Below are 11,730 nucleotides of genomic sequence, written 5' to 3'. Positions count from 1 at the left end.
CCGCTAGATATTTGAATCTATTTTGTTGTATTTTTCTGTTGCATACTCTTTTATATTGTAGATCGGTTGGTCCCAATGTTTAACCCAATTAAACATATTCACCTTGTAAAATGTATGGATGTGAGATCATTGTTGTAACCGTGTGTACTTGCTACTGATCATGAGACAAGTACAGTGGAAACATGGAGTTTCAGGTAATCTAATTACCCAGGGCGTTACAAACTCAATGCCGTAGTCCTTGGCGCATTCATCCAGAAAACGGGTTACCTCGTCCTTGGAGCCATCGCCAGTTAACTCTTCATCAAGGTCCACCCGACCGATCATTGGCTTGATGTTGATTGAGGGGGTGAAGTTGTCGTAAAACCCCTCGTCCGAGAAGCTGGTCCTCGGTGCAAGCTTGGGCGAAGTCAACAACATGTTGTGTGTAGATATTTCAACACCTATTGTCATGATCCGCATAGACGGTGCTAGCTGTCGACGATTATTGATCCACCGATCTTACGAACATGTAATAGAGATGAGGAATGCTTCGAGTAGACGAATTAAAGAAACACATAGAAGAGTTTTTATATAGGTTCAGACCTCCCTTAGGATAATAGGCTAACATCATATTTGTCTTGTATTGATCTCTAAGACAGTTACAAGAAGTTATGTGGCTAGCCTAGATTGATCTAACCTAATCGAACGGCTTCCTTACATGTAGTCGGGGGAGATGCAAGTACAAATCTAACTCCCAAAGGCTTGGTGAATATAGAGCTTCTGCAGGCTTCTATGACGTGTAATGGCTTGTGTTGAGTTGTCTCTACTTGGCTCGAATGGTAAGCGCTTTGGTGGACTTGTCCTCCGTAAGGTTTTCTGGCTCCGTATATATAGGGGAGACATCGTGTGTCCACTGACCTCTTTTCTGGGTAGGATTATATCATCCTTATACTTAGGGATAAACTTTCTTATTTAAAGGATATACCAGAACCTCCAGGCAGCTTCTATACATCTATGGATTCCTTTCTCGAAGATGAAAATATACCGCGAGGATAATAAAAAATCCTGAGGTATTCTAATATAATAGGTCTATACTAATCGTCTGAAAGATTAACTGCTGTAGTCGAAGCAAACTTATCTGTACGACTGCAACAAAATATTGCACAAGAGTACAACTGTACTTAAAGTTTGCAAAGAAAAGAGTGAAACAGAGCTGGAAATTTAGTACTAAATACCAATTTTCAGTCATGCCATCCTCACTGGTATTGCCCTTAGAGCAACAGGGTTGGAGTGAGTTCTCTGGTCACCCTGAACCCCAACAGTTTGAAATGGCAAGAACACAACAAAAGCTTGCCAAATTTCATCATAGACGCCTGCATCTTTAATAGCTCGAACAAATATCTCGTCCACCTGAAAGAAAGAAATAGAAAAAATGCCAATTAACATAATGTATCAAAAATGCTCTACCAAAATTTCAACAATTCTGAAAGCTTGCGTTGCCTTCTGTAACATCACCGAGAACACGTACAGCAAGACTAGGCCCAGGAAATGGGTGTTGCTTTAATGAATCTGGGACATACAAAATACTCCCCAACTTCCGCACCTTTAGAAGGCCTTAAAAACATAGCAAATTTGTGAATAAGAACTTTATTCTTCAAAATTTAAGACAAGAAATTTTTTATAGTTTCTTTCATTATACCACACCAGATCCTGCATTCAGCTACGAAAAGAACATTAAGAATTATATTACGTAAACTGATGTAGATTGCTACCTCATCCTTAAATAGGAACTTAAGTGGTTTCATGTGCTTTAACTTCATATCTTTTGGAAGGCCACCAACATTGTGATGGCTTTTGATAGTGTGGGAATGTGTCCTTCCACTCTCTGGTGGTGGGCATGATTCAATTACATCAGGGTGCAATGTCCCTTGAACTAAATATTCAGGCCTTCTCCCTATCTTCTGTTCTAGCTTGTGAGGAAAATCATCAAAGACATCTATGAAACCCCTGCCAATAATCTTTCTTTTCTTGTCTAGGTCTGTGACACCCTTTAACTTACTAAGAAATTGCTCTTTGGTATCAAGACATGTGACTGGCAGGTGCAAGTCACTTCCAAAGGTTGACATTACTCGTTCTATCTCCTTATATCTGCAAATGAGGTTCCTTATTAGTTTCATTACACATTGATTTTAAATAAGCAAATGTTCGATTAAAAAACTTACAAAAAATAGCATATTATTAACTTAATGGACCATTGTCAACAAAATCACAGTGACGTATATCTCCTATTGCCTTGTGAACCAGAGTGTCAACAACTGTTGAATCAACTCCACCTGATAAATGCAGATGACGTAGATGTAACCGACATGAGGGAGAGCTTGGAGAAGACGACCCTGAAGCAGCGGCGGGCCTTCACCTTGTTCTTTGCGCCATTAGAAGATATGAGGGGAGGTTAGGCCAGATGTGAGAGTTATGATCACACGCAGCACGGGGCTCCCCACCTTTTGTTTATATGGCGCAGCACAAAGTGGGACAACAACCATGGGTTGGTTTGGGCTCCCGATCAGAGCACGGGAAAGGGAACATACTCCCTTCTTTCTCAGTCACGTTAGGGAACACATTAGATCATAAGGCTGAGATCAATTCCAACATTATCCCCCTTGATTGTAAGGCTAACATCATAAGCAACTCTCAATGAAACAGCACACCAAGGCAAAGCATTACATCGTCTAATTAAATACCACTGAAACTCAAATACCTATAGTATACCACTCCATCTCGAAATGGAAGTTCATTATGTTTAATGGGAGTTGGTTTGCTTTATGGTCATCTTAATCCAGAATTACAGGCTTTCCAATAACCCATGCTGGCAAGAAAAATATGGGGTGGTAAGCCTTTAGTGAGCGGATCCACAAATATTGACTTAGTACTTATATGTTTGAAACTTATGGTTTGATCCTGGATTCTATCTTTCACAATATGATACTTAATGTCGATGTGTTTAGCAGCACCACTCGACTTATTGTTACTCGTATATAAAATTGGATATAACATAAGCGGTTTTGTAACGCTATCTGTCAATCTTAATTTTGGGATAACATAAGTTCCTAAGTGATACAACTTGCACAGTAGCCTCATAACATGCTACAAACTCAGCATGCATCATTGACAATACCGTAAGTGTTTGTTTGGAGCTTTTCCATGAGATAGCTCCTCTGGCGAGGGTGAGGATATAACATGTCATGGATTTTCTTAGTATCCACACACCTTGCAAATGGGTTCTTAAACATGAGCATGTAGTGCTTAGTGCCTTGAGAATAGCGAAGGACCTTCTCAACGGCTTTCCAATGGTCCAGTCCTAGATTTGACTGATATTTGCCAAGTATCTTGGTTACAAAAACTAGATCAGGGCGCATACATAATGCTTCTAACAGCTACACTGTAAGGAACCGACTTCATCTGTTCAATTTCATAATGGTTCCTTAGGCATTGCATATTAAAATATCCCAAACTTATTGTCCTTAACAATAGGAGCAGGCGAGGCAGAGCACTTATGCATATTGTATTTCTTTAGTACTCTGTCAATGTATACTTTTGGATCTATCTTGGTGAATATCATTATAAACGACGTAAGAAGCTTAATCGAGATCATTCTTATGACTAAGATTGTGAAATTCCCTCCTTTTTTAAAAAAACTTTACTTAAATGTAGTTGTCAATTTTCTTATGATTTAAACTTCATTATGGTCAATCCCTTCTCTTAGAGCCTGGCTTGGAACCTTTCGATGTTTCCCTTAGAGTCACGCTTGGTTTTGTAGACTCATTCATAGTCTGTTGTTTTGGCTCCGTTGGGAATATCTACTAAGTCTTATTCATCATCATCACTCATAAACTTTAATTCATCCTTCACAATATTAAGCCACTCAGACGAATGCTCTACTGGGACTATTGAGGCTCATCATTAGGTGCTTTATTAGGAATTCCAGAAACCTCAACCTCCCTCCCACCTCATTATATGCATTGATCGAAGTTAGAGAAGTCTAAAGAGTGGAGAATCACTTCCTTAATGAGACACTCTATTCGCCCTCTCGAAACATGGCAAAAAAATGCCATGGTTTCAAATAAGTCTCTTTATTCACATCACATATATTTAGATATGTCAAGAATTCAATCAAATGAAGCAAAACTAATAATATCTTAATTTGAATTTAATGATACACTTATTGTCTCCAAAATTACATCCATAATTACCCAATGAAGAAACTAAAATAAGATCCCTCCTGATGGAAGAAACACAAAACCATTATTAAGATGAAGAATGAAGTCGCTATCTAATACTAATGGGGGTGATCTGACACCTTCAACTTCAGCTTTCTTCTATTGGCGGCTCTAAGACTTCGCTCCCCCCTTCTTAGGTTTCTCATGGCATGGAATGCATGTAACGAGTTGGCAACATGCACAACGGTACCTGAGTCAATTCACCGGGTAATAAGGGATAAATTATCATAAGGAGATTCATCAATAAATGTCATTGTATCATTACCCTTTCTTGCAAGCCATTTTAGAAAACCAGCACAGTCTCTCTGTTAACGTCCTTTCTTGTAACAAAAATGGCAGCCATCATCCTCAGTTTCTTTAGTGTCAAGAGTAGAAGGAGCAGGTGTCTGGGGCACCCTTTGCGCTGCCTTTTCATCTTTAGTGACGAAATGCAACTTTGTCTTAGACTTGAAGTCCCCTTAGAATTTTCTTTTCTTGTTGCGAATACTAGTTGGGGCTGTTAACATGATTTACAAAGTCATTCTTTTCAGACCTGACCCACTCTTCCTCTTGGACGCACATCGTGATCAAGTCACTCATGTTTCACTTCTCCTTCTAAGTGTTGTAGTTGATCATAAAAGGAGTAAACTCAGGAGGAAGAGAGGTCATAATGAAGTGGACAAAGAAAACCCTCAAATATTTTCATGTCCATGCCCTTGAGTTTGGCACCCATATCTGTCAACATCATGATATGCTCTCTTATGATGCCAGACCTATAATTTTACCTAGTGCTGAGGAGCTTCTAAATCAGTGTACTAGCATAAACCTTGGAAGTCCTTTTGAATTGCTCCTCCACGGATGCTCAGGAGGAAGAGAGGTCATAATGAAGTGGACAAAGAAAACCCTCAAAGATTTTCATGTTCATGCCTCTGAGTTTGGCACTCATATCTGTCATCATCATGATATGTTCTCTTATGTTGCCAGACCTATAATTTTACCTAGTGCTGAGGAGCTTCTAAATCAGTGTACTAGTATAAATCTTGGAGGTCCTTTTGAATTGCTCCTCCACAGATGCCAAGCATGTTTTAGTTTTCTCTGAGTTAGGGATTACTCCCCTTATAGCCTCTGAGATTGTGTTCCTCATTATCATAAGTGACATGCAGTTGGACTGCTCCCACTTCTTAGAAAGTGCAACATAAATTTCCTTTAATTCTTCATAATTCTCCACGCCAATGGTGGGAGCAGTGGGAGCGTCAACCATGAGTGCATAGTCAATGTCCAAAACACCAAGGACAACTGTCACTTTAGCTTTCAAGCGGGAAAGTTGTTCCCCGTAAGTTGCTATATGCTATCAATTGTAGTGGCAATAGAAGAAGCGTTAAGAGTGTGAGAGAAAATTTAGGCCAGAAAATTTTCATTAAGGAATAATTTGCATGAAAATAACCCTGCATTGTTCTGATTAAAATAATGCAAAACTCAATACCAATCCATATCACCATTGGGCAAAAAACAGAAAAGAATTTAATAAACATAAAGGGCACATAATTACAATCAATGTTGGTCAGAAAGTAATTATGAACCTTCGTAAAATTATTCGTAAAAACTAGCACATAATTGCAAAACAACGTTAGTCAGTATGCAACAATGGCAAAAAATAGCATCAAAATTATATAAATAAATCTTCCCATTGGTTCCAATTTATCTAGAGAAATGTTCGTAAATTTTGGTGCATAAAGTGTCATTATTTGGGCCTCATTAGTCAATTAAACCGGTGCATAAAAAAATGAGTTCACGAGAAAAAATCACATCATTGAAATAATCATGAATTTTGTACATTAAACATTATTTATTTGTGCTATAATCTAGTGCATAAATGTTAAAAATTATTAAATCACTAGATAAATCAATTAAATGGAAAACGCCCCAAATCCTTCATGAAACGACCCATCAGATTGCACGGTCCATGTGACATAAGCATGTGCTCCTGGCCCAGTAGCGTGGCACCGGCCCAACCTCTATTCAGCACAGCAGCTCATAGAGGGCGCCGGTCCAGCATCCTTAACCCATGAACGTGGCCCAGAAGTGCGCCATTCGACTCGGCCTCACTTGCACATGTCCACGATGCATCTTGGCCATCCATCACGATCAAATGGTCCACCAGTGATTGTCTAGAACAAATCCTCGGTGCCCTCGTAACCCTAAACCTCATCTCCAATTCACTCCCTCCACCCTCTGTAAGAAGCACAGTCAGCCACAATAGAGAAAGGCAGTGGTGTCAGCTGCGAGCATGAGTGAGAAAGCAGCGGTGAAGGAGAGAAGCAGTGGCAAGACAAGATAGCACCGTAATGGCTTGGCTCGGCGGTGCATGCGTGAGACGAAGGTCGCGCGCTACTCTGCCGTTCTGATCAGCGGCGACAAACATGAAGACGACGCTCGAACGGCTGAAAGGTATAGGTGCATCGGCAGAGCAATGCCACAAAGACAAGAAAGAAGGCAGCGGCAACGCAACGGTGTGTGGCTAAACGATAGATCCACAGATAGTCTACATCAAAAAGGGAGGGGGCGAGTCCGCCAGAGTCGAATCCAACCTTCCAGCGACACAACACATAACTAAAACCCTCCTTTTCTCGATATTAGGGTTTAGGGATGGGGATTAGGGTATGGATTTGAGCATTAGGGTTACGGGTAGAAAGGAGAAATCTTACGGGGTTTTCAAAATTGCTTAATCCCCTCCTTCTCTATGCTATCCCAATCCAATAGACCATGATTGAGCACAAAATTGACATTATCCGAGCCCAAATAAACACCCAAACTGATCCAATTAAAACACACAAACACACATTCATACATTAAGAAAATCTAATCCGAGCATAATATACATAAATCATGAACTTGTGTGCTTAAAAAAGTCCCAATTCATTAATTCAAGCTGCAAAACATCGAAACCGAACTAATTAACCCTAAAAGCAAGTAATTGCATATACATGTGTTCTAATTTCACTTAACCGAGCTCAAATATGAATTCATCTAATAACAAAAGAGGTAAAATCGAGCTAGATTAATCTAAGGCAAGTACTAATACCATTAACCAAAACTAAAACATCTAGACGACATCTTAAACATGACTAATGGGTTCAAATTGAGCTAGGGAAGCTTTGATACCGAATATTAGATTCTAATCCTTAGGTAATTGACATGACGGCCTAGCTCAACGATCTGAACACCCAAATAGTGAAAGCATTAGGCATGCCTGCATCCGGTTATGCAATCTGTAGGACCGAGAACAACGTCTAGAGCTGGGTGAATAGGCGCCTTACAAATTTATTGTGAAATAGATGGTCTACTCCTTGTTCACCCAACACTCCTCAAAAACGCACAAACGGAAGCATAAACTTTAGAAACGCAAAGCAAGAAATAAATTTTCAAGACAACATGACTCCAGTGATCGAATATGAACCATAAGCTCTACTCAAGACCATTCCATGTGTCTTTGAGCACAAAAGCTTGAAAATTGAATAAAGAACAAAGTAAAAAGACAGTCACCGAACGAAGCAACTCTATAGATTGATGGTCTAGAGATAAGGGGATTCAAGACCCTCTCAGATACATTAGTATACGAATGTTTATGCCTCTAGCAACAAGAAGACCAACTTCATAAGGTTGAAAAATCACAACTCAAAGGCAAAAACGAAAATCAACAAGAAAATCACAACAAAAAAAGGAAAACTTGCAAACTTGCAAGGGAACCAATAGAGAGAGACTAGAAGGAGGGGAATTCAAGCATATGCAAAAACATAAACTTTATTACCCAAAGAGGTTAGCCCTATTTTAGGCAAATTACAAAGATTTTTCTCTGAAAAACTCTCACCTATTACATAGGTCAATCACTCATCTTTCTCTCCTTTAAAACCCTAGCACTAGGCTCTCAAATAGGTGGCACAAGGGGCTCAAGTGGCTGGTTCAAACTCTCTTATAGCTCTACCCCTCTATTTATAGGCATAGGAAACTTGATCCCTAAGTTTTCTAGCTTGTTACCAAAATATCCTTCTCTTGTAGTACACTCCTACCTACCACCAAGGGTTTTTAGGTCTATTTCTTGATTCGTCCATCGAACAGTCATGTCACCTTCATAACTTAGCTTCGCCTTGATGCAAGCTTCATGATGGGGCCACATATTCCTCTAATCCTCCCACTGTTCTGAGGCCCAACTGTGAAACCCTCTGCACACTTCTTAAAGTGTGACTCGCCACTTTCTTATACCTTAAACAAGCGCTCTGATGTCGACATGTGTACTCCGTCTTGTGATTCTGACCGCTGGCAAGTCTCTTCCGCTCCCAATCCCTTGGATTGCCTTGTTACTTGCACCAGCATCCCTTTTGCTTGACTTTGTCCACACATTGTCTTCAACATCCGTTTAATGCTTTACTTAACCTCTACGTGTACAGCTAGGATCACCCTTTACTCCACCCGGCCTCCTTGATTGTCTGGCACCAAGCACCCACTTAGCCCTAATCACCCGACATCGACCGTTAAGTTGCATCTGTCATCTGCACACCATGAGACAAGCAAATACATTTCTCCAACTCCAACTTTAGTTAATCCATAATCAAAATGCTCAAACCAAGTTCAAGTAATCCAAAACTCAACAAAGCAAATCGGCAACCTTGTCAAACACTCATCACAAGTAAACCAAGGCATATTTCAACTTGGTTTCTCAATCTCCCACTTGATGAGTGCATTGACAACACCTCAAAGCACAAAGATTTTGTTTTGAAGAAGATAGGCTCATCCAAGTGACCAAAAACTCAAGAAAGAGCAAAAACATATCACTTTGCATAAGAAAGATTGCATAAGGCCTAAGAGAGGCAAAGACAATCCAAAAACCTCAAAAGAGCAATAAAAGCTCAAAAATACAAAATCAAATGCTCCCCTTGATGAATGCACATTTTTCATTTATGCAAGATTCTTCTTTGTGATTTGGTGCATATTTTTCATTTCTCCCCCTTTGGCAATGCAACATCAGGGACAGAATGTTATGCATTGCATGAACATGCTAACCTAATAAGCTTTCATAAGTATACCACAAAGCATTTGCAAATGCTAGAAATGTCAAAGGACTACGGAAAGTAGAGGATGGAGCTCACAAATGCACAAAGGCTCAAAAAGAAACAGTGACACAAGAATATGAAGCTGTACAAGCTAAACACGAAGAATTAGTTGACGCATTTATTTCACATAACCGAATCATGTTCGAAGCGACCACCACATAAGCATCCACTCATGCCGATGCAATACAAGCATTAAGAACTAGCCAACTTCAATCTCAAACTAGGCAAACGAGCATTTATGATAGTAAGCTTTGCAAACGCTCACATATGAAACCAAGACTTAGTTAGATCAAGTGATTTAAAATAAAATTGAGCAATTAAGCACATTTTATTCATTTTTATGCTCAAGTTGCCTCTTATCCAAGCAAAGTGTCGTGCGACTAGGTAGGCAAACACATTTAGGCTTCAAGACAACCGTATTGTATCATATTTTAGCACAAGATACTTGATTTCACAAGATTATTCATATTTTCACAAAAAATCAAGTTTTCACATGATCAAGTCAAGTAGTGTCTTTACAACACAAGAAACACATGTTCCCCCAAGGTTCTATCATGAACTAAACATTTGACAAAGACAGAAGATATAGTGTAATGTTCTCCAATCCACTGACTTGAACCAAGAAGCATAGAGCAAGATATTCATCAAACTAGCCTTAACACAAGCATTGACTAAGCCAAAGCAATTACAAATATAGTGATCAAGAATGTAACATTTCATAGTCTACATAATTCATAAAATTGCCAAATTTGATCTTAACGAAAGCTAGCTTGCTTGAAATATTTCATGTCAAAGCATCAAGAGGAGTCTAAGATTAAAAGTTTGCTCCGCACAACTACTCAACTTAGTCCAAATTCAATTCTATCAAACGAAAATGCTAAAGACATACAAGTCAAAGCTAAACTACTATGATTACCTTACATGATGCGATGCAATGCAAATGCAATAAAAGTAAGATAGAGTATATACAAAGGCAACTCCCACTCACACAATGCAATAGGGATGGCACAAACCAAGCTCTCCCCTCAAATAGGCAAATCTAGTAGCATCTAGAGGCTTGGTGCAGATGTCGTCTAGCTGGTGTTGGGTATCAATGTATTTCAAGTCTATGTCCCCTTTTGTATTGTGGTCTCTCAGAAAGTGGAATCTCACATCTACGTATTTGATTCTGGAGTGCTGGACTGGATTATTGGCTAGGTTTATGGCACTGGTGTTGTCACACAAAAGTAGCACACTCTTGAAATCTAACCTAAAGTCCCACAAGGTAGCAATCATCCACAAAATCTGTGAGCAACAGCTAGTGGTAGCTACATATTCAGCTTTAGGAGTAGACTGCACAACGCTAGACTGCTTGCGAGAAGACCAACACACAAGAGAAGTACCCAAGAAATGACAAGTACCGGAGGTACTCTTCCTGTCAATTCTATAACCAGCAAAATCCACATCGGGAAGACCTCGAAGGGAAAGCAAAGAGGCAGCAGAAAACCAAAGTCTATACTCGAGAGTATGCTTGAGGTACCTAAAAATGTGTTTCACTGCTTGGTAGTGAGATGTCCTCGGTGAAGCTTAGAAGCACGAATAGATGCAGACGATGAAGTGGATGTCTGGTCTTGTTACCATTAGGTACAGGAGGGAGCAAATCATGCTCCTAAACTCCTACTGGTCCACCACTTCACCATCTTCATCCAGATGAAGCACAATCGAGGTAGCCATCGGTGTTGCCAAGGGCTTCACGTCGCTCATGTCGAACTTCTTCAGTAGCTCCTTTGTGTACTTCGTCTGGTGCATGAATGTACCCAACTTGCATTGCTTGATTTGAAATCCAAGGAAGAATTTGAGCTCACCCATCATCGGCATCTCAAACTCCCTGATCATAGTTTCTGCAAACTTTGTTACAAGTGCATGAGAAGAGCCACCAAAAATTATATTATCCACGTAAATCTGAACAAGTAGGAAATCTTTACCATGCCTGAGAATGAATAAAGTTTTAGTTTTATCAACCAACCCCATGACATACCTATGCTATAACAAGAAAGACCTAAACCTATCACACCAAGCCCTAGATGCATGCTTAAGTCCATACAAAACTTTTTGAAGCTTGTATACTTTGTGAGGGTACTTGGGTGCTCAAAGCCTAGGGGTTACTTAACATAGACCTCTTCTTGTATGAAACCATTTAGGAAAGCACTCTTGACATCCATTTGATATAGCTTAAAACCCTAGGATGCTACAAATGCTAGGAGGATCCTAATGGTTTCTAGCCTAGCTACTGGTGCAAAGGTCTCTCCAAAGACTATCCCCTCAATTTGAGTGAAACCTTGAGCCACTAGTCTAGCCTTGTTTCTCACTACAGACCCATCCTCCCCCTGTTTGTTTTTGAAAACCCA

General features: G+C 39.8%; 1 pseudogene; it reads right to left on the bottom strand.

The window, feature by feature from the left end:
- Positions 1 to 1,073: 1,073 nt before the first annotated feature.
- LOC133928038 (uncharacterized) lies at positions 1,074 to 2,120 on the bottom strand (annotated as a pseudogene).
- Positions 2,121 to 11,730: the final 9,610 nt, after the last annotated feature.

This window comes from Phragmites australis, chromosome 9 (assembly GCF_958298935.1).
Source record: "Phragmites australis chromosome 9, lpPhrAust1.1, whole genome shotgun sequence".
NCBI lineage: Eukaryota > Viridiplantae > Streptophyta > Magnoliopsida > Poales > Poaceae > Phragmites > Phragmites australis.
Note: the sequence above shows the minus strand (reverse complement) of the source record. Positions and strands in the feature narration are given on the sequence as shown.